The sequence below is a fragment of the Lepidochelys kempii genome, chromosome 11 (assembly GCF_965140285.1).
Source record: "Lepidochelys kempii isolate rLepKem1 chromosome 11, rLepKem1.hap1, whole genome shotgun sequence".
Lineage (NCBI taxonomy): Eukaryota > Metazoa > Chordata > Testudines > Cheloniidae > Lepidochelys > Lepidochelys kempii.
In genome coordinates, this window is record NC_136390.1 from 69,733,904 (window position 1) to 69,761,770 (window position 27,867).

Sequence of the window (27,867 nt, forward strand, 5' to 3'; positions counted from 1 at the left end):
TCGGGTATTGTTGCTCTCTGTTCATGCAAGAAGGACCAGGGAAGTAAGTGGGTGAAGGAATAAGCCCCCTAACAGCCTGTACATTCAGTTCCCCATTGCTAGATGAAAGTCACTCCTGCGTAGAGGATTTACCATCTGCACAGAGGTGAGTTTCAGCTCTTGTACATTCAATTGTGATAGACATATGCATAAATTAGGCACCGGTTTGAGTGTGTATTTGAATGCAGATTTTTAAAAATAAAGACCTGAGTGACTTGCCCAAGGTGACACAGCAAGCCAGCGGCAGGGCTTGGAATAGACTCCCAGATCCAAGGTTCCCAAAGTGTGGGCTGTAGACTACTGGAGGTCTGTGGGGTATTTGTTGGCCACATGATGCCGACTCTTCTTATTTCCAGCTATCAAATTGTCTTAAAAATGCTGCTAAAAATACATTCACTACACTCCTAATATTACTTTTCCATGGAAGTAATTACTGTGGTCATCCCAGGAATTATATGCGATCATGTATGGGAAGAGGTGGTCCAAGCGATCATGAAAGCAATGGGAAGCGGCCCTAATGATCACTAAAGGAAGGAGAAGTAATGCAGGGGCCAGTATATCAAGATGTGAACCACAGTAGAAGAAGCTTGAGAATCCCTGTTCCCTACCTTTTAGATGATCCACTTTAGAATTTGGAACTGAGCCTCAGATGGTGCCAATCAACACAGCTCCAGGGATTCAACAGAGCTATGCCGATATATAATAGCTGAGGATCTCGGCCCCTTATTTTGCAGGACACTTTCCTAGATGTATCAAATTCCTGCTCAGAAATTAGTTTCCTCTAAGGTCAGGTTCTCTGGAGTTGGGGGTCTGTTTTCAGTATGACACACATAGTATGAATGTTTGTACTACATCTTTATATAAGTTCAAGGTTCAAGTTCCCTAATTTAAGGCAGTAGCCTACTTGATAGTGAACAAAGCGTGCCAAGCGCTATTTTGAAAACTGATTATTACATCAGTATGAATGCTCCAGGGTATTCCTTCATTAGAGCATTCCAGCAAATTTTTATGTGGCTGATATTTGAAATGCCAGAAAATCAAGAATAAACATAGTAAATCCCCCTGTAAAAATACATAAAATACTTTGAGAAACATTTTACTGCTAAACTATCTTGATTCCAGCCTCTATAAGGGCTGAAGTAAGAAAACAGAGATAAGAATAAAGATGATTTCTTATCCTAGTTTCTTTTATAAAAAAAATCAAACCCAAACTATTCTAATTTCAATCAATGACTCCCATCATTCAGAAGGTAGAAGGTCACATAGATCATTAAATACCTGTTTGACATTTCTTGCCTGTTTGAAGAAGTAGGTTAAATTTTCAAAACTAGCTAAACAATTTAGGAGCCTATGTTCCACTTTCAAAAGTGATTTAGGCACCTAGGGCTAGACTTTAAAGGTATTTAGGAACCTAATGATACAGAGAGGTGTCTAATGGGATTTTGAAGAGGACCTTCACCTCGAAATCTCTACTGGCAAAAACTTAGAAATTCCCACTCCGTGCCTTCAGTGCCTGCAAAAATCTGGTCCAAAGTCGATTTTGAAAATGGGACTTAAGAGCGTAAGTCAGTATTTGAAAATGTTACCCAGAAACAGCGTCTTAAATGTCAATAACAATCTTGTTTGCAGTGCTGTCCTAGCCATATTGTCCCTAGGATATGAGATAGACAAGGGTGGTGGGGTATCTTTTAGTGGATGAGCTTCTGTGAGTGAAAGAGACAAGCTTTCAAGCTTACACAGAACTCTTCTTCAGGGTTGAAGACCTTGACTGTTTCACCAATTGGTCCAATAAAAGTTATGACCTCCCTCACCTGGTCTCGCTAATCAAAACCCTTGTCTTTTACAGGGACCTTATTTTTCAGATATTTGCAATATCACACAAAGAGGACAGCTGACAACACCCACACACGGTTTGAGGCAGATTAGGCAGAGGAAAAGCACCGCGAAGTGTATGAAAAATCCCGCTAAAGCTCCCCTGTGGCAACCTAGACGCATCTTGGAACAGGTTCTTTTTACAACCCCAGTTCTGCCCCTTGCCACTATTCCCTTAACAACAGGAGATCCAGGGCTTTGCTCCCTCTTTATTGCTCGGTTTAAAACCCAGGTGATTTTACTTTACTTGGTAAAATGAAAAAACCCTTCCTCAGTTAAGGAGGGATTATTACAGTAGACGGTGTGAGCCCCTTCATCCAAACAAGCAGATTTCTATTTTTAAACGTTGGAAAACCAGACCGCACTTCTTGTTTTATTCTCGCAGATACCGGTGGAAAAAGGGGTCAAGTCAAACCCTGGGAAGCAGGGAACCAGCATGAAACAGCGATCCCGTTTGCAAGAGCCCCCCCCACGCACAGCGACTCGGAAAGTTGATCGGAGGGGAGACAGACTTTAGTTTGAAGAGCTGTGGGACAGAGGCTCTGTGACATCACCCTCGCAGAAGGGCCAGAAGAAACAGCGTCATGCAAGTCTGTTTTTCATTTACAGTTTGGGTCACTCAGTGGGGCGGCCTTGACTGTAACGCTGGAGACAATCCAGTTCGGAGCTGCATCCTCCACCAAAGGCAGCTCCGTTTTGCTGCTGCTCCAGACTCACTGGGAAAACGGCAAGAGGATTTTTACCATTCACAACCCCACGTTCACTGTGGAGAATAAACACACTCCAGGAAGGGGAGATTGAGCGCCAAGGAGAAGGGATGAGTCCGATCTGCAAATAATTTGGCGTAAAAGGTCTGGGAACAAGTAATTCGTCGCATTTCTTTGGGGTAAGTGTTTCTTTCTGCACAGGAGCTCCGCTGCCCAGGATTGATCGTTGCTCTGTGTGTCCCAGCTGGACTGAGAGCTTCTCTCCTGTGCTTTCAGTTGGCATGTGCTGACTTTGCACATTTCCGGGGCTTTTGGCCAGAGCGGTCTCTCTCAGTTATGAGATCAAGGAGCTCGATTCGTCCCGGGTGTAATGGTCCGGAATCCTGCAGGATAAGGGGACCAGATGTCCCGAATTTACAGGATATTCGGGGCTTCGTCTTATGTGGGCGCCTCTTACCCCCCACTCCCTGGTCTGATTTTTCACACTGGCTGTCTGGTCGCCCGCTGGCCGGGTAGGAGCGACGCTGGCTCGGGCCCCACGCCTTTAGTCTGAGCGGAAAGGCAGAACCGCTCGGGACACTCTTCCTAGCTCCGCGGGCTGGTCCCCGAGCTAGACGCCGCTACCTGAGCAAGCCGGGCGCGGAGAGGGCTGAGAGCGGAGCAGGAGCCATTTTCAGCCTTTCGTGGAAGGAGAGGGGAACCAGCGATGGGCCAAAGCAATGAATGGCATTTTATTGACCTTGCTGAGCACTCAGGTCCTGGCTTTGCTGTCCTTACTGGGCTACTTCTTGCTGCAGCCCTGTCTAAGGAGCGGCAAGAGAAGGGAAGGGGCTGGGGCGGTGGCAGGGCCCGTGGGGAGGGGTGGGACCCAAGGAGGAGCCTCAGGGAGGGACCAAGGCAGGTCCAGCGCTCGGGGGGGGGGGGGGAGCCTCGGGGAGGGGCAGGCGCCGTGGCAGGGCTAGTGCCCGGGGGGGGGAAGGGGTGGTGGAGCCGCTGCCCGAGGGGGAACCTCGGAAAGGGGGGTTGGCTGGGCCAGCGCCCCAGGGGGAGCCTCGGGGAGGGGCTGCAGCGGTGCCTGGGCCGGTGTTCGAGGGGGTCCCCGGGGAGGGGCAGCGTGCCCGAGAGGGGGCCGGGGAGGGACAGCGTCCCCAAGGGGGTGGCTCCAGGGAGGGACAGTGTGCTCGAGGGGGTCCCCGGGGAGGGACAGCGTGCCCGAGGGGGGGCCGGGGAGGGGCAGCGTCCCCAAGGGGGGTCTCCAGGGAGGGACAGTGTGCCCCGGGAAGGTCCCTGGAGGGGAGCAGCGTGCCCGGGGAGGGTCCCTGGAGGGGAGCAGCGTGCCCGGGGAGGGTCCCTGGAGGGGAGCAGCGTGCCCGGGGAGGGTCCCCGGGGAGGGTCCCTGGAGGGGGGCAGCGTGCCCGAGGGGGTCCCCGGGGAGGGGCAGCGTCCCCAAGGGGGGGGGGCTCCAGGGAGGGGCAGCGTGCCCGGGGAGGGTCCCCGGGGAGGGGCAGCGTGCCCGAGGGGATGGATCCAGGGAGGGCAGTTGCAGGATGCCGCAGGGCCTGGGCCACAGACTTCGCCTGAGCGAGCGCTGGGTGGAGGGCGCGGCGGCTGCTGGCGGCGCCCTCCTCGCCGGGCTGCGAACGCCGCGGCCTGTCCCGCTGGGAAGGGCAGGTGCTGTCGGGGTGCCAGGCAGGGTGGGAGAGCCAGGCTGGCGCTGGAGGCGCCGTGCCACGTGCCCGGTGGAGCTGGCGCAGGGAGTGGGGAGACCAGGTGGTTTTATTGCAGCGCCCTCTGAACCCGTCCCACGGTGGGACACGCCCTCTGGCTGCAGAGGGAATAGCCCTTTCCTCCTTCCCTTCCACATCTTCCATCCAGAAGGAAAAGGAGACCCACAACTCTGAGCTCTGCTCGCTGCAGAGCGGGTGCTAGGGGCTCTGAGCTCCCGCCAGCCACAGTCTGTCCCGGATCTCCCCCGCCTGGCCGCTGGTCCGCCCCAACCCGCCCGGTCCGCCCCAACCCGTCCGGTCTGTCCCGGATCTCCCCCGCCTGGCCGCTGGTCCGCCCCAACCCGCCCGGTCCGCCCCAACCCGTCCGGTCTGTCCCGGATCTCCCCCGCCTGGCCGCTGGTCCGCCCCAACCCGCCCGGTCCGCCCCAACCCGTCCGGTCTGTCCCGGATCTCCCCCGCCTGGCCGCTGGTCCGCCCCAACCCGCCCGGTCCGCCCCAACCCGTCCGGTCTGTCCCGGATCTCCCCCGCCGGGGCGCCGGTCCGCCCCAACCCGCCCGGTCTGCCCCGGATCTCCCCCGCCTGGCCGCCGGTCCGCCCCAACCCGCCCGGTCTGTCCCGGATCTCCCCCGCCGGGGCGCCGGTCCGCCCCAACCCGCCCGGTCTGCCCCGGATCTCCCCCGCCGGGGCGCCGGTCCGCCCCAACCCACCCGGTCTGCCCCGGATCTCCCCCGCCGGGGCGCCGGTCCGCCCCAACCCGCCCGGTCTGCCCCGGATCTCCCCCGCCTGGCCGCTGGTCCGCCCCAACCCGCCCGGTCCGCCCCAACCCGTCCGGTCTGTCCCGGATCTCCCCCGCCTGGGCGCCGGTCCGCCCCAACCCGCCCGGTCTGCCCCGGATCTCCCCCGCCTGGCCGCCGGTCCGCCCCAACCCGCCCGGTCTGTCCCGGATCTCCCCCGCCGGGGCGCCGGTCCGCCCCAACCCGCCCGGTCTGCCCCGGATCTCCCCCGCCTGGCCGCCGGTCCGCCCCAACCCGCCCGGTCCGCCCCAACCCGTCCGGTCTGTCCCAGATCTCCCCCGCCGGGGCGCCGGTCCGCCCCAACCCGCCCGGTCTACCCCGGATCTCCCCCGCTTGGCCGCCGGTCCGCCCCAACCCACCCGGTCTGCCCCGGATCTCCCCTGCCGGGGCGCCGGTCCGCCCCAACCCGCCCGGTCTGTCCCGCATCTCCCCCGCCGGGGCGCCGGTCCGCCCCAACCCGCCCGGTCTGTCCCGGATCTCCCCCGCCTGGGCGCCGGTCGGCCCCAACCCGCCCAACCACGGTCACACCCAGATCTACCCCCTGCCATCCACAGCCCTCACTCAGCTGCTGGACATTTCACTGCATTGGGTGACTTCTTGGAAGAGCCTCTGGGTCCCTACTTAATTTCCCAGAAGGTGGAAGTAGCAGCTCGTCAGTTGCATGGTTCGTGTATTTGGTGCGGGTGCGGTGGGTGGGAGTGAGTAGCGGTGACCCCGGGAAGCGGTGCCCACGGTCAGTTTCCTTCCCTGTCCCCCGGGGCCGCGGAGACGTGTGGTTTTGATTGATCAGTCCCGTGCCCGGTGCATAGCCAGCGATTCCCGTGGCGAGCTGGCCCCTGGCTATGGGCAGCCAGGTGCTTAGTGCGCCATGGCGGGCACTAGCCAGGCTCCCCGGGGGCAAGGTGTATTGTGGAGATGCTCATCACCTACTCTCTCTAATTGCCCTCCTGGCTGAGCCCCCACCCCGCCTCTTCTGTCCACACGGAGTTGTGTCCCTGAGGGGACCGATGCATGAAGGAGGTAGGAGGGCACCGAGTGATCCCAGCAAGGCCGGTTCTGCCCTTCATGCGCTTGCTGAGTGGCACCTTCTCCCTTCAGTCGTCCTCTGGTACCCAGTGGGGCTGCACACAAAGGAGAGGTGGCAGAATCTGGTCCTTTATGTGCAAGATTATGGCTGTGCTGGGGGGAGAGGGAACAGCTTGGCCTTTGTGTATACAATTGCCAATGAGAGAGACAGAGATGCCCTCACAGGGAAACCCCAAGAATTTTATTACCGGCTGGGGCCACAGAAGATGTAGCTGGCAGTCTGCTCTTGGGGGACTTTTGCTCTGACTAAGCTCCTGCTCGTTTGCTCCAGCAGCAGGCCCCTCCTGACCAGAGCCCTTGGTGAGGAAATGTTCCTGGCCCCAGCTGCTTCCTGACCAGACATCTGGGCCAAGACTGCTCCTGCCCCAACCCTGGCTGGCCAAAGTCAGCTTCATTCCAGTGGGACGCTGCTGAGAGGGGAAGCTCTCAGTTTATTTGTGGCTCCTTCATGCAGGATTTCTGAGGACTGTCCCTTTTAATCCCGCGTCTTTACCCACCCATCTGCTGGTTTAATCCCATTAATTGCTACTGTATTGGAGCAGGCTTTCAGCTAGAGCCTGTCATCAGAGCACCTGAGCACCTCACAGGTTTAAACATGTTTAGCTCAACTCCATGCTTATGATGTAGGGCTGTACAGATGTCCCCGCTTCACGGGTGGGGAACCAAGGCACACAGAGGATAAGAGACTTGCTCAAGGTCACCCAGGAAGCCAGTAGCAGAGCAGGTAATTGAACCTGGGTCTTCTGAGTCCTAGGCAAGCCCACTAACTACTTGGACCATCCCTCCTCAGCCAGCCTCCTGGCTGAAAGGCACTGCCACCAGTCCCCGTGGTGGAGAGAGCTTGGCGAACAGGGCTTTTTCACTCCCTTTCCCACCATTTCTTCGTAATGCAATAGAGATATTCCTGAGGCGCCCCTTGAGGAGAACAAATGAGGAGTGACTGACAGTGGATTGCGCTGTGATGGACAAGGCACATGACTCCCTACATCCATGAAGCAGAACTGCCAAGAGATCATGTTCTCCCCCTGCTTAAACCCGGTAGATCCATGGCTTTTGTGGGATGACTTTTTCAGGCTGAAAACTAGGGCTCTGATCTTGCTACCACTGATCTCAAAGGCGATTCTTTCACTGATTTCAGTATCATCAGAATTGGTCCCTAGGCTTGGATATGCATTCCCACATGACATGTGAAAAACATCCTTAACTTACTTCTTACTTAGCTCTAACGATTTTGCTCTTATAATTCAGGGTAATGATCTTGACACATGTGTGAAATACCTAAGGGGGTGGGGGGAAGGTTTTATCAGCACCTTCAATGGAGATATTTGCCTGACATTACCATTTTCCTCTTGTTTGTCAGGCTGGGGTTTCATTCTAGCCAGCTTTTCCTGGTCACATTCAGTCTGAACTGTAAACCTGGTTTACAATTCTTCTCTCTGCCTCTCAGTTAAGCGTGCTAGATGCACAGTTTGCTTTCTGGTGGTCTTTTGTGTCAGTTTTCTCCTGTGAATCAAATGTCAAGCACTGATGTTCCACACCTCCATCAGGTTTTCTACATTTTAATGACCCGTGTTCTATATTAAGAAGCTGAGCAGCATGGGTGGAGGGGACCTGGTAGAATAGGTTCCTATACATAAAGAGTCATTGATTCCTGAGGGAGTTTCCTCGTTTCTTCAGCAAATACTCTCTTTCCTCCTACTAACGGCTCTATTTCAGTCCCAGATGCAAGAAGCAGAAAATAACCAGATTTTAAGCCAACAAGATGATTTTAAAGAGAAAAATCCCTAGCAGCTCCGTATGCATTAACCACCAACCCTTGTCTCTCCTTTCCTGTCCCTGCTTTGATTTGCTTACATTTTCCCTGTTGTCGGCACAAGAGGGTCTGAGAAATCTGCTCCAAAGGAACCGCCTTTGAGACAGAAGGGTGTGGTATTTGGTCTTCAGTTAGGAGAGCAGTAAGAGATGCTGTAGAACTAAAATGTTTGCATTGTATCGGCTCTGTTGAATGGAGAGTCTCCTGCCCAGGAGACCTGACTCAACTGCCATTGAAGTCAGCACAATAACTCCCATAACTCCAGCAGGGGGCAGATCAGGCACAAAGAGAACAGGCAAAGTTAAGGAATGAAATAAGCAAGTTAACACACAATATGACATAATTGAGATGAGCCGCTTGAGTGGCTGTTCCTGACTTGTGTGCTCATTCCATTTTCCTCTAGGGATGCATGAAACAGTTGATGGATTGCATAATAAGGCTGGGGAAGTTTACCAAGTGGAGCTCACAGAGCGCATAGATCCAGCTACTACACGTCTCACCAGAGATTACTACTGACTTTAGTTAGCGGTTAGCTAGATCAGCAATGAATCACTCCCCTTCATATTTCTATACATCTGAAGTGGATTTGGAGCCAAAGGGCATTCTTTTTTCATTCAAATGCACATATGCAACTACTATCAGAGCTAGCCCAGGTGGGAGTTATCCAGGTGCAATGTGAGAGAACATATCCCAAAATACAAAACCCAGCCTTCAGCAAAACAAGAGAACTAAGAAAAATTGGGTTGTAATGGAAAGGTTTTTTGATGTTCTAAACCTTTTGTTTTTTGCTTAGTCCAGGTCTAACTTGCAGTCTTTGGGAGCGGACATCAGCCTAATAAAACCTTCGTATTTCAAGTGTCATCAGTTTTCAATATCAGTAAGCAGCTCCGCTATTAAACTCTGTTTGGGCCAGGTCTTCCGCTGATGTGAATTGGCTCAGCTCCACTGAACTCAATGGAGTGCCACGTCAGCTGAGGATGCGTAGGAACTGTCATCGCTCTCTAGAAGAAGCCTCACCTGAGGCTTGTTTGGTGAGGGTGTGGCTTGCCACAATACGGCCAATGGGTAAGAGTTTCAAAAGTGCCTTAGTGATTTAAGAGTCTAACTGCCATTTTCAAAGGTGACTTAGGCTTGTGAGTCCCAGATCTTCAAAGGGGTTCAGGCTCCTAACTCCCAAGAAGTTAGGCACCTGAATACCTTTGAAGACCTGGGCCTCACAAGCCTATGTCTCACTGAAAATCAATGGGACTGAGGCATCTAAGTGTCTAAGTCACTTTTGAAAATTAGATTTAGTCTCCTAAGTCTCTGAGGAATTTTTGAAAATGTTACCCCATACAATATGAAGAGAACAGATGAGAAAGGCACAAATTTAGAGCCTTTAACAAGAATCTCTTATTAGCAAAGGGTTATTCTATATCATTGGTCTCTGTTTTCAGGCATCTGGCAGCATTCAGTATAGAAAATGCCTTCCCCATTTGATTTCAGGGAGTATGCTATATAACAAGAAACATCTGAGCCTCCCTGAGTTATGTTAGGCTAAAGATTCGGTTAGGGAGACTTGTAGAACAAACAGCTTCCTGCAAAATTGCTTAGACCTCCAGCTGTCAGACGTTTAACATTGATTAACGTCGAGGGCCATGATTTTGACACTGGGGTATGGTCCTCTGCAGTCTTCCAAATAATTTTAGAATTGGAATTTATTGAACAACAGCTGTAGATGACTCAGGTCTCAGAGGACAAAGTTCCAGGAAATCAGTAACCACTGGGGCTGTGGTTCCCTGGCTTTGTGACAGCCACTCGGCATGGCTTAGTGATGCATTGTATTAAGCTCTACCAGTAACCGATCACCAGCTTATTTGTACTGTGTCTCAGTATTCCGAGAGCAGCAATTGTGGGTAGCGCACTCCCTGTGGTTTGAAACGGTCAGAAATTTGAGTGAGGGCAAATTTGTTCTTTTCGGTTCATTAGGATCAGATTTTTAAAGGGGCATAAGGAAGTTTTGTCTTTGGTACTTTGTGGCCTCCCCCCATTACCAGAGTATCTGAGCACCTCACCATATTTATTGTATTGATCCTCATAACACCCCTGGGAGGCAGGGCAGTGCTATTGTCCCCATTATACAGATGGGGGGCTGAGGTAAGGAGAGACTTAGGGCTTGTCTACATGGAGCAGCAGTGTGCCCGATGGGGGTGTGATTTCCAAAGCACGCTAATGTGTTGCACATTAATTGATCATTGAGGACCCTGCTGATGGGAACTAAAAGTTCCCTAGTGAGCTTTAATTGAGTCCTGTTTGAAATAGCATTACGTTAAAATGAACTTGGAAACTTTAGGTGTGTACCAGCTGGGTCTACACGGACCTATTAATGCCTGACAAGTTCGTGCGCTTTAGAAATCACACTCCAATAGTGAGTATTACCCCACTAAGTGACCTGCACTAAGTGACTTTCCCAAATTTATATAGGAAGTCTGTGGAGGAGCAGGGATTTAAACCCAGATCTCTGGCTAGTGGCCAAACCAATGAGCCATCCTTCCTCTTGGTTAAAACATCAATGGCTCCATGTCTAGTTGGCAGCCGGTGTCAAGTGGAGTGCCCCAGGGGTTGGTCCTGGGGCCGGTTTTGTTCAATATCTTCATAAATGATCTGGAGGATGGTGTGGATTGCACTCTCAGCAAATTTGCGGATGATACTAAACTGGGAGGAGTGGTTGATACGCTGGAGGGCAGGGATAGGATACAGAGGGACCTAGACAAATTGGAGGATTGGGCCAAAAGGAATCTGATGAGGTTCAATAAGGATAAGTGCAGGGTCCTGCACTTAGGACGGAAGAACCCAATGCACAGCTACAGACTAGGGACTGAATGGCTAGGCAGCAGTTCTGCGGAAAAGGACCTAGGGGTGACAGTGGACGAGAAGCTGGATATGAGTCAGCAGTGTGCCCTTGTTGCCAAGAAGGCCAATGGCATTTTGGGATGTATAAGTAGGGGCATAGCGAGCAGATCAAGGGACGTGATCATTCCCCTCTATTCGACATTGGTGAGGCCTCATCTGGAGTACTGTGTCCAGTTTTGGGCCCCGCACTACAAGAAGGATGTGGATAAATTGGAGAGAGTCCAGCGAAGGGCAACAAAAATGATTAGGGGTCTGGAACACATGACTTATGAGGAGAGGCTGAGGGAACTGGGATTGTTTAGTCTGCAGAAGAGAAGAATGAGGGGGGATTTGATAGCTGCTTTCAACTACCTGAGAGGTGGTTCCAGAGAGGATGGTTCTAGACTATTCTCAGTGGTAGAAGAGGACAGGACAAGGAGTAATGGTCTCAAGTTGCAGTGGGGGAGGTTTAGGTTGGATATTAGGAAAAACTTCTTCCCTAGGAGGGTGGTGAAACACTGGAATGCATTACCTAGGGAGGTGGTAGAATCTCCTTCCTTAGAAGTTTTTAAGGTCAGGCTTGACAAAGCCCTGGCTGGGATGATTTAGTTGGGGATTGGTCCTGCTTTGAGCAGGGGGTTGGACTAGATGACCTCCTGAGGTCCCTTCCAACCCTGATATTCTATGATTCTATGAATGGGAGTTTAGCACCTCTTTTGAAATTCCTAAGCTTAGATTTGTAAGGATGTGACTGATAACATATACATCCTTGGTGGATCCTAGTGGAAAAGCAAAGTTATGGTATATTGATCGCTTTTTCAGATAAAGTAGCTGCATCCCCATCAGCAGTGAATTGGAGAGCAAGAGGTTCGAATTCTATGTTGGCCTCCTTCAACAGGTTAATACTCCGTTTGGTTTAGAGGCATAACACTGAAGTATTTCATTCTAGGGAACTTCAAAGCATTGTTTCCACTGTGTCAAGGTTAATTTGAGCCCTTTTCTGTTATAAGACATGTAGACATTTCTGAATCGTAAAGAAAGGGCCGATGTCTGGGGATTCTGTAGCAATCTGAAAATGCAAAGCCCTTCTTTAATGTTGTGGTCAGTCTTTTCTCTCTGGACATGCTAAGAGAAAGAGGAAACAATTTTGAGACTCCAAAGGTGTTTTGTTTCTTTGCTCCCTTTCACTGTTGAGATTCCTTAGTCCCAAATTTCTTAGCTGCCGATTTTACCTCTTGAAAGAATGGGCCAAATTCAGTTCCCCATACTCACATAAGCAGTCCCATTGATTTAACAGGATTTCTCTGTGGTGGGGGTTGGATGGGTAAAATGAGCTGCCAAAGTGAGACTCTGACTCAGCAATGCAATTGCATTACTGGGTGCTGCTGCAAACCATCTGCAGAAAAAATTGGTCATGTTTAGGTGAAGTCACATTCCACCCACGTTAGACTTGCTTTTTATGGGCCAATGACTTTTCATTTTTCTCTGATGATGTAGAAGTGCCAGATGCCAGAAGGGCTGAGGGGCATTAACAGAGAACTAGAATACGTACATGACATTTAACATCACCTTTTAAAACAACTGGATTCAGAGGAAGAGTTGGGGTTTTTAACACTGAATTTTAATCCCAGTTCAACCGCCAGCTTGCTCTTTGACCATGGGCATTTAATTATTCTGTGCCTCAATTTCCCCTGACCAGTTTACCCATCTGCAATCTGGAGCTAACTGAGTTTAAATAATGCACATGGTATTGTGAGGATTCACTAATACTTGTAAATTGCTTTGAAAATGACAGCTAGCAATAAATATTGTGAATATGAAACTCACATTGACTTTCCCCAAAACTTGAGAGAACACTGTAAATTCTACTGTATACGGTGAAGAAATGTAACCAAGGACTCCAGCAGATGGCAGCAAAACGGAGATTATGAAACACGTCTCTTGGCAACCGGGAGCCTGTTGTGAGTCAGACCAGAAAGAATCATATGAAGTTCAGCCAAAGCTGAGAGCTGAAGAGATAAGAATGTATGTCTTCTCTACGTTAGCCTTTTTTAGTTGGTACCCTGGGACGGCTGGACAGAGAGAAATCATGTATCATAAAAATATTTCTTCTGAAGTAAATCAGCGGCAGCCAGATTTACTCTCACTTTGCCGCTAAGAAGTTAGAATAGCTAAGAAGAGATGGAATAGCCCTGTTTTTCTAACATGCTTAAGTCAGTTGGGCTGATTTACCCCTTTTTGTTCCTATCGGGCAAGTCTAGAGAGGGGATTTTTGTTTTGTCTGTGCTTCAGTCATGGCTTTGCCACAAGCCTCGAGCTAGGGACAGTGTGTAGTTGCTCTGCCCAGAGGGCAGAGTCATTCTCTGGGCCCTGGTTCCCCTCCAGGGAAGAAGCAATCTATGCCGGCTTTATACCTGGCCCCGCTCACTTCCTCAGATGCAAAGGCTCAGTGTACTGGGGAGGTGGATCCAAGGATAAACCCACTCCCCATCCTTTGCTGCCCATTCCCCCTCCAGATGCATGGGAGGTGGAGTAGCAGCCCCATGGGGGCTGCTCTTATTCCACACTGTTACCCTTGAAGTGGGTACCCAATGGAGGGGAGTAAGGCCCTACACCCCGGGCTCCCCTGACCCTTAATTCATTTAAAAATACAGATGCTTGAAGTTATTTCTGCACACGGGGGTATAACTCAGGGGTAGAGCATTTTGGCTGCAGATCAAGAGGTCCCTGGTTCATATCTGGGTGCTTTTTCCAGTGGAGGGGAGGGATAGCTCAGTGGTTTGCGCATTAGCCTGCTAAGCCCAGGGTTCTGAGTTCAATCCTTAAGGGGATCATTTAGGGATCTGGGGCAAAAATTGGGGATTTTGAGCAGGGGATTGGACTAGATGACCTCCTGAGGGCCCTGATATTTTATGATTGGAGTTTTATTCTCAGAAAGAGAAATAACCTCTGTGATGATCCAGGGTATGGAACGGCTTTCAGACAAGGAGACACTAACAAGACTAGGGCTGTTAAGCTCAGGGAAGAGACCACTAAGGGAGGGATATGATAGAGGGCCGTAAAATCATTAATCAAGTGGAAAGAGTGAATAGAGGAGTGTTATTTACTCCTTTCACACCATACAAAAAACAAGGGTTACCCGATTAAATTAATGGGCATCAGATGTGGAAGTACTTTTGCACCTAACACACAATTCACCTGTGGAACTCATTGCCATGAGATGTTGTTATGGCCAAAAGTATAAATGGGTTCAAAAAGGAACTAGATAAGGTCATGAAGGATAGGTCCATCAATGGTTATTAGCCACCATGGTCAGCCATGCAACCCCATGCTCAGGGCAACCCTAAATCTCTGACTGCCAGAAACCAGGAAGGGAAGACGTGGTGGATCACTACAAGTTTCCTGTTCTGTGCACTCCCGTGAAGCTTTGGTACTGGCCACTGTCAGAGACGGGATTCTGGGCTAGATGGACCATTGATCTGACCCAGTATGGCAGCTCTTACTTTCTTATATTAGTTAAGTGTGAATAAAATATAGGTATAAAATGGCTTCGCAAACAGACCTCTCACTGTTCTGCTCAGGTTCTGATCTTCTGGTATCTCAGGGCCACTGCTATTGCCAAATTGCAGGCGGGCGAATGCCATTTTGATATCAAATGAAATGTTTTTAAAGTCACTGAAGCGTGACTTAGAAAGTAACATTGCTACAGTACTTTACGGCTGAGATCTTCAACGTCACCCAAGGGATTTGAACACCTACCGCACAGTAAACTGAATGGGAAACGAGCCCCTACACCCCTCAGGCAACTTTGAAAATCTCAGCTTCTTTCTCTAGCAACACATGTACTTCCATCCCCTGGAAAAAGCGCAGCGGGGCGGAGGGGGAACCCTACTTGGAATGTTCCGTAGTTTCTGAACGCTGAAGAAGTCCATTGTGGGATGAGCTGCTGATCAGTAGGGCCCGTCGGCTTAGGCTGAAGACACACGGATCCATGGCTAAAGGCTGGCCATCCCATCTAGCTGCATGCCTCCCAAAGGCCTCTGGGCTGCTTTGAACTGCCCTGGGCACCTGCCTGGCTTGCAGCAATTTGGTCCCTCACCCTGATGGGATTGGCTGTCTGCATAGAGCAAATTAATGCTTGTGGCATAATTTATGTTGGACTTTTCCTTGCCCATTGCACTCATTTTGGGAGGGCTGAAGGTGCTGGGTAGGTGATTTCTCTCACTCCACTCAGGGCTGATTTGGCAAGGCCAGGTGCTTCTGCACCGCTCTTGCTCTGCTGTCCTTCGGCAGGGGTTTTCTCCTGGCCACATGCTGCATGAGTGCTTCAAACTCTCGTCAGGGACCGCCGCTTGGTGCAGTTACTACAAACTGCAGCGTGTTGCTACTGCTAACCCTCTGCTGCATGACAGAGGGGAGCATGTGGCTGTGAACAAGGCCAGGCAGGGCTTTCTGACTGCTTTGGAAAACGAGATCCGCGGGTTTCCCTTCCATGTAACACCAGGGGAGGGCAACAAATAAATCAAAGATCTACCTGGCTTTGAAAGAGCAACAGTTCCATTGCTGTCTCTCCCGCAGGCAATGGAGCCAGAAGTGAGAGGGAAGGGACATGGCTAGGGTAGGCATCCTACAGAAACCCTTGGTCCTGAGCCTATAGCTCTCTCCTGCTAACACTGGGATCACAACTGGCAGACATGCCACTCTGCCATTGTCTACCCCAGCCTGCCACCTCCACTGGGCTCGGTAACCCACAGCGGGCGTGTTTAATGCTTGCACTAGGTTGGTCACCTCCATTCCCTATTACTTAGCCCTCTTTGCTTTGGGAGCTCTGCATGTAGATCGATGCTTCCTGTCTCTCTCAGCAGCTGCCCCAGGCCTCCCAAGGCTGAACAGAGCCCAGACGTGGCTGCACAATGAGAGAGGGAATCTAATGAGCCACCATGACTCCATGCTTCTGGGCTGGCACACCAGGGATTGAATCGTGGCCCTCCAGAGCTAAAAGCGTGAGCTGCTACAACTTGAGCTAAAGCGTTAGAACTGCAGCTGCGGCTCATATCCTCCGTGGATAGGGCACAGAAAGGGACTCATAACACACACTCACTTATGTATTACAGTCCTCCGCCCCTTCACCCTCTGGAGAACTTGGGCCTAAATCTGCATTCTATCCATGAAATGAAACGTACCTTGCTTGCACATTAGCAATTATTGGCACAAGAGCACTGCGTGCATTTGTTTAATATAATACTCAGATCCAGTCCTGGATCTCAACAGAAGATTTGTACCCCTTGATCTGTGTTCTTTTGAGGCAAAGCATTACACGGATTGCTAACTGCATATGCCTAGTGAGCACAAAAAAATGCCCTTCAAGACGGAGGAGAGGCTTTATTCCCTTATTTGTATAACTATAGCTCAGTAGATAGGTTTCACATTTTGCTAGCTGGGAGCTCTGAAGCAGTGTGTTCTGCCCAGGCACCTCCAGCCCCCACCATGCCCCCTGCACTGGGAGAACTAGCATAGAACTGGCTGCAAAGGCTCTGTGTCAGCTGAAAATTCCCCAGCGATGGGGGAATTGTGAGCTGCCCCTTTGGAGCAATGCAAAAGGGCCCTAGCACATTGCCTCCGTGAGTTAAAGCTTGTGATGTTTCCTGTCATTTATGCCATCTCAGCCCATGTAAGGAACCCCTGCTTTTAGGTCATGGGGAGCAGATTGGGAACCTTCTGCCTTGTTGCCACATCTCCCGTTTGCTGGCTTTAAACATTGCATTGCTACTTCTCCCATCCACGGTTTACTTTGGCGCCATCATGATTCTATTCCCCTCCCTCTGCAGCTTCAGTCCCATTTTGAGGTCTCCTTGGCATACAGATTTCACAAATAAATCACTCACCAGAGGCTTTCTGGCTGGCCAATTCCCTGATTCAATTCTACCCTTCTAAAACCTACTCTGCCCTCAGCTTAATTGTGTCAGGCACTTAACAAATAATGAATTAAATACAACACAGAAGAGCAAAAAGACTATTAAGGTCCTTTAGTTCATCTTGAGCTGCGTGATGTTCTTACATGCTGGCATGTTCTATTGCTAGTCCCTAAAACACTGTATAGCTGGATATTTGAATTTAAGGGGAATATTGAAGCAACATTGCAATTATTCCCCTTGGACACAAACACACACACTGGAGTCAGATCCATACACACCCTACCCCTCAAAACCAGTCAGGCCAGATGAGACATGTGCAATGAATCAGGGTGATATGAAACAGCTGTAGTAAGTTTTCCCTGCCTTTCATGTTCAGATCTTTTAGACAGACCCATAGACCATCTGCTTTGCACGTCTTTATTTTTAAATCTATGCTCTAGTGAAAAAACAAATAAAGAGTGATTTTAGAAAGGCAATTTTAAACATCCAGTGGAAATACAAAAGGATGTACAATGTCAAACTTTACGCACACAAAAGGCAGAAAATAGCTGCTGGGAAAATATTTAAGGAAATCACTTTACTACGTTAGAGGTAAAAATGATTGCCTTTTGAAAGAGTTATTACTAACAGATGTATATTATTTGATGCAATAGAGTACATATGTTGTATTAAGGGGTCAGTACATACTATATACATACACCGTAGCCAGACATAGTATTTAGAAATTTGAGTTTTATGTGATTGACTCTTTCTACTCATAAACTATTAGTAAAATTGTTCTCCAATCTTTGTATTAAATCTAATCAGCGCAAGCAAATGTCCAGAAGTTCCAAGTTTACTAAAATCTTGTCATCCCAACAGGGATGATTTAGTTGGGGATTGGTCCTGCTTTGAGCAGGGGGTTGGACTAGATGACCTCCTGAAGTCCCTTCCAACCCTGATATTCTATGCTTCTATGATTCTATGATCTCAGTCCCAACTCTCTCACATTTGCAAACTGGTGGCCCAATCCACATTAAGCTTTCACACACTGAGAAAAAAACTTTCTGTGAAAATCTAAGGAAATTCCCAAGAAAAAAACTTTGTTAAGACTGTAGTAAGTCTGTAAATTAATATCTACTACTTCCAAGCAATATTATTCAAACGCTGTCATTACAACATAACAAAACAAAACATTTGAAAGCAAAGCCATTCAGAGGTGTGGTTGCCTGAAAGTCAGGAATTTAGAAAGGTGTAATGCAAGAAGCCCATTTGCCATAATGTCTGGAAGGGCTTAATCATGAGGCCTACTCAGGGCAGTAAGGGACATATGGCATCCCTTATTTCCCTGCACTTACTACGTGCATCACAGGTTACAACACAGTGCAGAGAATAGCCACTAGGGAGTTGCTACCCCTCCTCTTCCTGTGCTGCTGGGTTGGAAATGGGCGACAAGGGGTGGGGAATGGATGGATTCTTGGCTCTCCCCTCCCCACCTTCAACACATTGGTCTGCACAGCTGAACTGACGTGCAAGGGGAAGTGAGCTGTGGTTGGGACAAGGCTGGTGCAGCTTAATTCTCCCGTGCAGCAAGGGGGAAGTAGTTGGTCTTTGTTTGATTCCTACCCTGCTCTTGAGGCAGTATGGGCCCTTTCTAAGGGCAGACTGTAGGTTTCCAATACCCTTAACTCTGCTCCTTCTCTTACCGACAGAACAGTTTCATTTCAGTCCCCCTCTTGTGCTGGGGATTTATACAGTGCTCATGAGCATGTCTTCCTGGATGTCTGTCTGTGTGGCCCCATTAATCTTCTAAACCATCAGGTTATCCAGGTCCTCCCTCTCTTGTCTCCAAGCCTTATGACATTCAGTGGCCCCTGACTGATCCTGTCTCCCATCTTTCCTAATGCAAATCTTGCTGCAAGCCCTTCCTTAGCAGTTCTGAGCATGCCCACGGAAGGGACATAGGAGGAAGGTTGAAGGAAAGATTGAGGTTGTTAGAGTGTGCTGATAGTAGCAATACACATGCATCGACAGCCTCAACAATGTCATCTGCTGATTCCTGTGGCCTTCCTCCACCCATCCCTCCTTACATCTCAGCTAGTGTCTATCCCTTTTCCTTGCATGGCTTGTCTAAACTTAGGCCCCTAGCCTGCAAGCAGCTCTGCACCCAGGGACCTGCATGTGTGCGTGGCCCTGTTAACTGCAGTAAGACTCTGTGGGGGTGCAGCAATCTACTCATTGCGCAAGCAGCTACAGGATCGGGGTTTTAGATGGGAAGCTCTTTGGGGCAGGTTTTGTCGATTCGATCAGTGTTTGTACAGTGACTAGCACAAATGGGGGCCCTGATTCCTAACTGGGGCCTTTACAAAATGATAATCTGGAGTAACACAGTGGTGAATCAGACCCTTTGGCCTCAGCTGTAGAAATCAATAATTAAATCAGAGGACTATAAATTAGCTTCTTAGGTTCCCCCCAAACTAGCAGAGGCTACCTATACATCTACACACAGATGCTGTGTCTCTAAGGAGCATAGCAGTTTCAGTAACTGAGCCAGATAACACATTGCATCAAGGTATGAAATATTATTATTGCTTGTACATCACCACCGAACAGTGACCACCATTGAAAATCAGCCCACTTTAATTTAGGTCCTTAAATATAGTGCCAGATCCTCAAAGGTATTTAAGTGCCTAATTCCCATTGGGAGTTAGGCACCGAAATGCCTTTGGAGGTCTGGGCCTTTGGTACCTAATTCCAGGCATCCAAATTTGAAAAGTCTCGCACTTCATTTTAAAAATTAAGCCCACTCCTACTCCCACTGAAGAATTGAATGATCAGCTATTAACTTCAGTGGAAGCAGGCTTGGGCCCAGGCTGGTCACCCAGGCTCACTTACAGCAGAAGGCATAGCAAGACAGAATCATAGAATCATAGAATCATAGAATATCAGGGTTGGAAGGGACCTCAGGAGGTCATCTAGTCCAACCCCCTGCTCAAAGCAGGACCAATCCCCAATTAAATCATCCCAGCCAGGGCTTTGTCAAGCCTGACCTTAAAAACTTCTAAGGAAGGAGATTCTACCACCTCCCTAGGTAACGCATTCCAGTGTTTCACCACCCTCCTAGTGAAAAAGTTTTTCCTAATATCCAACTTAAACCTCCCCCACTGCAACTTGAGACCATTACTCCTTGTCCTGTCCTCTTCTACCACTGAGAATAGTCTAGAACCATCCTCTCTGGAACCACCTCTCAGGTAGTTGAAAGCAGCTATCAAATCCCCCCTCATTCTTCTCTTCTGCAGACTAAACAATCCCAGTTCCCTCAGCCTCTCCTCATAAGTCATGTGTTCCAGACCCCTAATCATTTTTGTTGCCCTTCGCTGGACTCTCTCCAATTTATCCACATCCTTCTTGTAGTGCGGGGCCCAAAACTGGACACAGTACTCCAGATGAGGCCTCACCAATGTCGAATAGAGGGGAATGATCATGTCCCTCGATCTTCTGGCTATGCCCCTACTTATACATCCCAAAATGCCATTGGCCTTCTTGGCAACAAGGGCACACTGCTGACTCATATCCAGCTTCTCGTCCACTGTCACCCCTAGGTCCTTTTCTGCAGAACTGCTGCCTAGCCATTCGGTCCCTAGTCTGTAGCTGTGCATTGGGTTCTTCCGTCCTAAGTGCAGGACCCTGCACTTATCCTTATTGAACCTCATCAGATTTCTTTTGGCCCAATCCTCCAATTTGTCTAGGTCCCTCTGTATCCTGTCCCTGCCCTCCAGCGTATCTACCACTTCTCCTAGTTTAGTATCATCCGCAAATTTGCTGAGAGTGCAATCCACACCATCCTCCAGATCATTTATGAAGATATTGAACAAAACCGGCCCCAGGACCGACCCCTGGGGCACTCCACTTGACACCGGCTGCCAACTAGACATGGAGCCATTGATCACTACCCGTTGAGCCTGACAATCTAGCCAACTTTCTACCCACCTTATAGTGCATTCATCGAGCCCATACTTCTTTAACTTGCTGACAAGATTACTGTGGGAGACCGTGTCAAAAGCTTTGCTAAAGTCAAGAAACAATACATCCACTGCTTTCCCTTCATCCACAGAACCAGTAATCTCATCATAGAAGGCGATTAGATTAGTCAGGCATGACCTTCCCTTGGTGAATCCATGCTGACGGTTCCTGATCACTTTCCTCTCGTGTAAGTGCTTCAGGATTGATTCCTTGAGGACCTGCTCCATGATTTTTCCGGGGACTGAGGTGAGGCTGACTGGCCTGTAGTTCCCAGAAACCTCCTTCTTCACTTTTTTAAAGATTGGCACTACATTAGCCTTTTTCCAGTCATCCGGGACTTCCCCCGTTCGCCATGAGTTTTCAAAGATAATGGCCAATGGCTCTGCAATCACAGCCGCCAATTCCTTTAGCACTCTCGGATGCAACGCGTCCGGCCCCATGGACTTGTGCACGTCCAGCTTTTCTAAATTGTCCCGAACCACCTCTTTCTCCACAGAGGGCTGGCCACCTACTCCCCATGCTGTGATGCCCAGCGCAGCAGTCTGGGAGCTGACCTTGTTCGTGAAGACAGAGGCAAAAAAAGCATTGAGTACATTAGCTTTTTCCACATCCTCTGTCACTAGGTTGCCTCCCTCCTTCAGTAAGGGGCCCACACTTTCCTTGGCTTTCTTCTTGTTGCCAACATACCTGAAGAAACCCTTCTTGTTACTCTTAACATCTCTTGCTAGCTGCAGCTCCAGGTGTGATTTGGCCCTCCTGATTTCATTCCTACATGCCCGAGCAATATTTTTATACTCTTCCCTGGTCATTTGTCCAATCTTCCACTTCTTGTAAGCTTCTTTTTTGTGTTTAAAACCAGAAAGGATTTCACTGTTAAGCCAAGCTGGTCGCCTGCCATATTTACTATTCTTTCTACACATCGGGATGGTTTGTCCCTGTAACCTCAATAGGGATTCCTTGAAATACAGCCAACTCTCCTGGACTCCTTTCCCCTTCATGTTATTCCCCCAGGGGATCCTACCCATCAGTTCCCTGAGGGAGTCGAAGTCTGCTTTCCTGAAGTCCAGGGTCCGTATTCTGCTGCTTACCTTTCTTTCCTGTGTCAGGATCCTGAACTCGACCATCTCATGGTCACTGCCTCCCAGATTCCCATCCACTTTAGCTTCCCCCACTAATTCTTCCTGGTTTGTGAGCAGCAGGTCAAGAAAAGCTCCCCCCCAGTTGGCTCCTCTAGCACTTGCACCAGGAAATTGTCCCCTACACTTTCCAAAAACTTCCAGGATTGTCTATGCACCGCTGTAGTGCTCTTCCAGCAGATATCAGGAAGATTAAAGTCGCCCATGAGAACCAGGGTGTGTGATCTAGTAGCTAGTAGAATCATGCATTACCTTTCCAGCAGCCTTCCTCATTGCTTCCCTTCCAGGAGTGATTCCAAGCTGGCAGGAAACTTCATTCTCTCTGACCTCCCCTTTCCTCCTGACTACTCTGTGCAGCTGCTTAACTTTCACCATTACCAAGCCAGGGACTCTCTCTTGTGATCAGGATAGCAACATAACTGTTACCAGTAGGGTTGCCAGATGTCTGGTTTTTTATCCAAATGCCTGGTCTAAAAGGGGCCCTGACGGCTCCGGTCAGCACCGCTTAAAGTCCAGTTGGTGGCTCCGCGTGGCTAAGGCAGGCTCCCTGCCTGCTAGGGTGACCAGACATCCCGATATTATCGGGACTGTCCCGATTTTAACCCACTGGTCGGGACGCCCTTTGTCCCGATATCGGGGGCGGACCGCTCACTGTTACTGCCAAAGTCCCGGGGCCTGCGTGGTGGCGTTTCCTGGGGCAGCTCTCAGTGCCTGCCCGCCGGCAGGAGCCTGCAGTGTGGGCGGCCCCTAGGCACAGAGGCAGAGGGGGGTCTCTGCGTGCTGCACCCGCTCCCTCCTGCCCAATCAGAGCTGCGGGGGCGGGGCCTGCAGGCGCCGGCAGTGGGCAGAGAGCCCTCCGTGCCCCCCCTCCCCCCCGCACCGCACCCAACCCGACCCTAGGAGCCAGAGGGACCTGCCAGATCCTTTCTGGGAGCTGCCCAGGTAGGCACCGCCAGGACTCCCCACCTCGCCTCCCATACTCTGAACCCCTCAGCTCCACCCCCCAGCCCAGAACCCCCTTCCACACCCCAATCCTCGAGCCAGCCCAGTCAAAATGAGCGAGTGAGTGAGGGTGGGGAGAGCAAGCGACAGAGGGAGGGAGGATGAAGTGAGCTGGGGGGGCGGGGCTCAGTGAAGGGGCGGGGCAGGGGTGGGCTCTCAGATGAGAGGCAGGCAGGGGTCAGGGCAAGGGTGTTCGGTTTTGTGCGAGTAGAAAGATGGCAACCCTAGTTACCAGCTCTCAGCTTTTCTCATGAAGGTTGGTGTTTTACTTAATATCCCTTCTCCTGGAGTCATGTTATTGTGTGAGGCTCTCAGCTGCCATTTAAATAAGTGTCTAGCCCTCGTGGTCATGGAGAAAAGCTTGAGAATGTGACCTGACTGCATCCCAAAGGCTCCAAAACCTGAAGGCAAATAAAAAGACCCACAAATGTACTTTGTAAAATATCTCATGATTTTCAGGTCAGTCTCAGGATATTTTGGCGTCCAGCTCATGACTTTTAGATATGTGGGGCTGACAATCTGGAGTATATAGAGTGAGAAGGATAATGTTTGCCTATATTGCAGGAAAGTTGCAAGGAAAATTAAGGTTTTGAAAGCCCTTTGAGATCCACAGAGGAAGACTGAGTAAGAGGGAGGATGGTCTTGTGGTTAAGTCCCTGGAGTGGACCACAGCCCATCTGGGTGAACTAGGGCAAGTTACTTGGTTGAGATTTTCCAGGCCACCTGGAGATTTGGATGAAAATGAACGGGAATTAGGTACTGAAATTGCTGAGGCAGTGCTGACAATCCCACCTTTAGGTTCTTTGTGCCTCAATTCCCCATCTGCATAATGGGAATAATAACATCTAGCTCTTACATGGACCTTTTCATCAGTAGATCTCAACGCACTTTACAAAGGAGGTCAGCACTATTATCCCCATTTTAAAGATGGGGAAACTGAGGCACAGATCAGTGAAGTGACAGAGCTGGGACTAGAACCCAGTCTCCTGAGCTCCATTATACAATGCTGCCTCCCATCCCAACCCAACCTAACCCTAACCCTGTCCTCACCAGGGTATCATGAGGATAAATAAATTAAAGAGTGTGAGGCACTCAGAGACAATGGTAAATAAGGGATATATATATATATATATATATATATATATATATATATATATATATATATGTCTTGTCTATTTGGACGTCAACACTTTGGAACAGGGACCAGCTCTGTGTATATGAACAGAGCCTGGAATCATGGATGGTTAGGGTCTCTATGAATAACAACAGGAGGGCTTTATAAATGCAACATGCCAGGGCTGAGGATAAGTTGCAGACATCTTTACTTTGTTATTTTCACTTATGCATGTGGAGGAGAAAGTCACATTGTAGTAAAGTATCATTGATACTTAATTATTTGGTCTTTATTAACAGTACATGGCGTGTACAGGTGTTTGAGATTCTTTTAGATCTTTTAACACTATACACGATTTTTTTCTTTCTAGACTGGGACTAGAATGTGCAACCTAAACATACTAAAAAGTGTTTCCTTCATATCAAAGGACCTCTTACAAATATTTGTTTGTACTGGTATGCTGTATTTCAGAGCCTGTAAACAATTTAGGAAAATGACTTACAGCTGTTTAATATTAAAACAGAAAACCAAAATTGTTTGGATGGGTCCTTTCATATTAGCTGGAAAAAGATTATTTCAGTTTGTGAATATTCTTTCCTATTTCCCTACAGACCATCTGTAGTAGACTGTGGCATGTTTGATAAGATGAAATACAGGTGACCTGCAATAATAATATAATACACCTTTCAGAAAAATATTAATCTTCTTATCAAATGAAAGATGTTATTCACATTTGGGTGAATAAGGACAGCAAAATTCTGAAGCCACTTTTTGGCTTATGCATTTTATTTTAGATATTTGATTAATGACAGGCTTCATTTTAATCCCAATTGATGAAACTAATGTTAATAAACAATCATAGCATGAAATATCCACTTGTCCAGTAATTCTAGAATTCCATTTTTCCCACAAGGGAATTTTTCTAGTAAGATTTAATGGGAGATCAGTGTTAACTGTTCTTCTCATTTATTTTTGCAAATCTAGGTCCTACAAACACTTGTGTATTTGGGTCACTTCACACAGGTGAATAAACCCATTGAATTCAATGGCTCGGACTATTCACATGTGTAAGGTCAGTTTGCCAGTTACTTCAGTGGGGCCAGGATTTCATTCCTTTTTGCAGTTTGGAAAGGATTATGCAGTAGGCCTTCTGAGAGAGCAATCTGTGGCAAGGTCCTTCAGAGAAAGGAGGAGTCAGTTGGCTCAGTGACCAGATGTTCAAATAGATAACAGCTTTGTATGAAGCAGCACTGAGTTCTCCAATGATTAGCATATAATTGTCACATGATCTTCCAGCATGAACTGCTGTCTTACGGTTGACAGACTGATTGAATGTAAAATATATTGGGCCAGATCCTCAGTTGGTGTAAATCAGTGTGGTTCCAGTAAAGCTAATGGTACAATATTTTATTTATTACCAGCTGAGGATCTGGGCCCAGATTCTCCAATGTATTTAGGCACCTAACTCCCATGGGAATTCCCAAAGATTCCATTACTTTGTTAGGTTTCAGAGTAGCAGCCGTGTTAGTCTGTATTCGCAAAAAGAAAAGGAGGACTTGTGGCACCTTAGAGACTAACCAATTTATTTGAGCATAAGCTTTCGTGAGATGCATCCGATGAAGTGAGCTATAGCTCACGAAAGCTTATGCTCAAATAAATCGGTTAGTCTCTAAGACATTACTTTGTTGAGGCCCTAGAATGATGATGATTTATTATTTGTGTTGGACTTGCTCCCAGAGGCCATGACAACATGTTTCTTTTTAAAATGTTATTTCTCCCTTGTTTCCTGTTTATATAAATAAAGGTCCAGGTTGCCCCTTCCACAGAGGAACATACAGGAGAGGGCCAGAGTTTGAAGGCATCCCCTGGAGTTTTCCTCTCTCTCTAATGGTAGGAATTTGGGGGTAGATCCAGAGTGCCCAGGGCACAAGACTGCCCAACCCCATAGATCTATGGGGAAGGGCATTTCCCACATAGGCAGGTAATCAGCGGCATGGATGGGAGCCACTTTGCATGGCTGAGCTGGACTACCTTGCCCTCCATCACCTGAGCAGGCCTTTGCTGGTGCTTAGAAAGAGTGGGCTTGATGGGCCATTGGGTTTCTCCAGCTTCCTGCCAGCATAACTGCACTGGAATCGCATCACTGGGGCATAAGACTGGCGTAATGCAGTGGGGAATCAGGTCCCCAGATAAATCAGTTATGGAAACAACCCTGCGGGGGCTGTTAAGAAACAGCGACAGAAAGGAGTCCTCAGACGTTAAAGCCACAACCGTTGCTAACTTCCCTCAGGATTTCTAGGCAGCAGTCTGGCAGCAGAGAGTGTCTGCCCCTGTGCTCCATCCCCTCCTGCCTCCTTCCCGCCACTTTTCAGAGGGAAGAGTGCCCCTGAAACACCTCTGGAAGGGATTTCTCAAGGCTGTTAGGGAGAGGTGAGATGACAATGGCCTGGAGGATACCCCTCCTTCCCTTCCTCGCAGCTTGGGAGAGTTTTGGCTGGAGAGAGCACTCGCTCTGATGGGAATGGAACCTTGGCTTGTCAATTAAAAATGGTAATAATGCCCTATGCTGCTACTTTGGTTGCCTTTAAAAAGCCAACATGCCTTACACGTGGATTGGGAAATAATTGCAATGTCTTGGATATTGCTTTGGGTTAGCTGTTGGCACACGTTGACTTTTTAAGGGCAAGCACTCAGGGTAATGATTGTTCACTAACAAGGAAATACGATGCTGCCTTTGATTTTTCTGATTCAGTGGCTTTAATGCTTTGAAGCAAAGAAGTGCAGCTAGAAAGAGTGGCAGGGTAACCCAGCCATTCATACAATCTGGGAGAGTAAACACTGTGAATTCTTTTGCCTGAATAGGAAGAAAAATGCGTGTCTTGCGGGCTTTCAGTAATTCATCACAAAGCAAGTGAACGTTTCTTATATCTCTAGCAGTTCTGTGAAATACATAGGGCCAGAATCTCAGCTGGTGCAAATCAACTGTGTTCCATGGAAGTCAATGGAGCTACACCAATTTACAGCAGCTGAGGTTCTGGCTCAGCATACCTCGTCAAGTTTCAGTTGAAACCCAGTGGGATAATCCTGAAAAGAGCATGTGTGAAATTGTCCCACTGTGTGCAATTAACATCTCAGGTGCCCCTTTATTTGTGCATTTCAGATGATCGAGGATGCATGGATTTATTTCCAGCTGGGTTTTTTTGTCAGCTGTCTGACTTCCAAGTCTTTATTACAAAACCTTGTTATTCTTTTCATTAATGGTCTTGGAGTCCTTTGTATCACTTAGGAGGCCCTGAGTTAATTGAGCTGGCAAGAACAGCAGAAAACAGTAAATGTAATTTTTAAAGCTGACTTGGTTTAATCATTTGACTTATTTGAATCTCTTCTGGCTCATTTGATTGCCTCATGTCCTTTTGGGGAAAGAGAAATATTAAATCACTACATTTTATACTTGGATGATATTAATCAGCTAAGAAGTATTAGTGAGGTATGCTATTTAAGATTGGAAGCAAGTCTTAAATCATAAACTCACCACCAGTATGGCAGCATATCTGCTGTCATACTAAGGGCTATATTCTTTCAGCTGATTTGCCATGTGGATGCCAGATAAAAAGCTTACATTAAGTATTATCTTGGCTACAACATGTAAAGTTATTCTTGGGACCCTTCCATGTTCCTACTACAGGATCATCCCTGAACAGGTTATTCCACAGAGGGGACTGGAAACTTGCAGGATTCCTGTAGTTATTTTGCAGGTCAGAAGAATTAATAGACGTGAACTTGGAATG

At 48.6% G+C, this 27,867-nt stretch overlaps 1 protein-coding gene across 1 annotated transcript in view; it reads left to right on the plus strand.

Moving 5' to 3' along the window:
• The first annotated feature begins 2,549 nt into the window (after positions 1-2,549).
• COL6A3 (collagen type VI alpha 3 chain) overlaps positions 2,550-27,867 on the plus strand; it is a 109,249-nt gene continuing 83,931 nt past the window's right edge. Inside the window, exon 1 of the mRNA XM_073306772.2 lies at positions 2,550-2,797. The gene's annotated coding sequence lies outside the window, so the exon portion shown is untranslated. The remainder of the gene's footprint in view (positions 2,798-27,867) is intronic.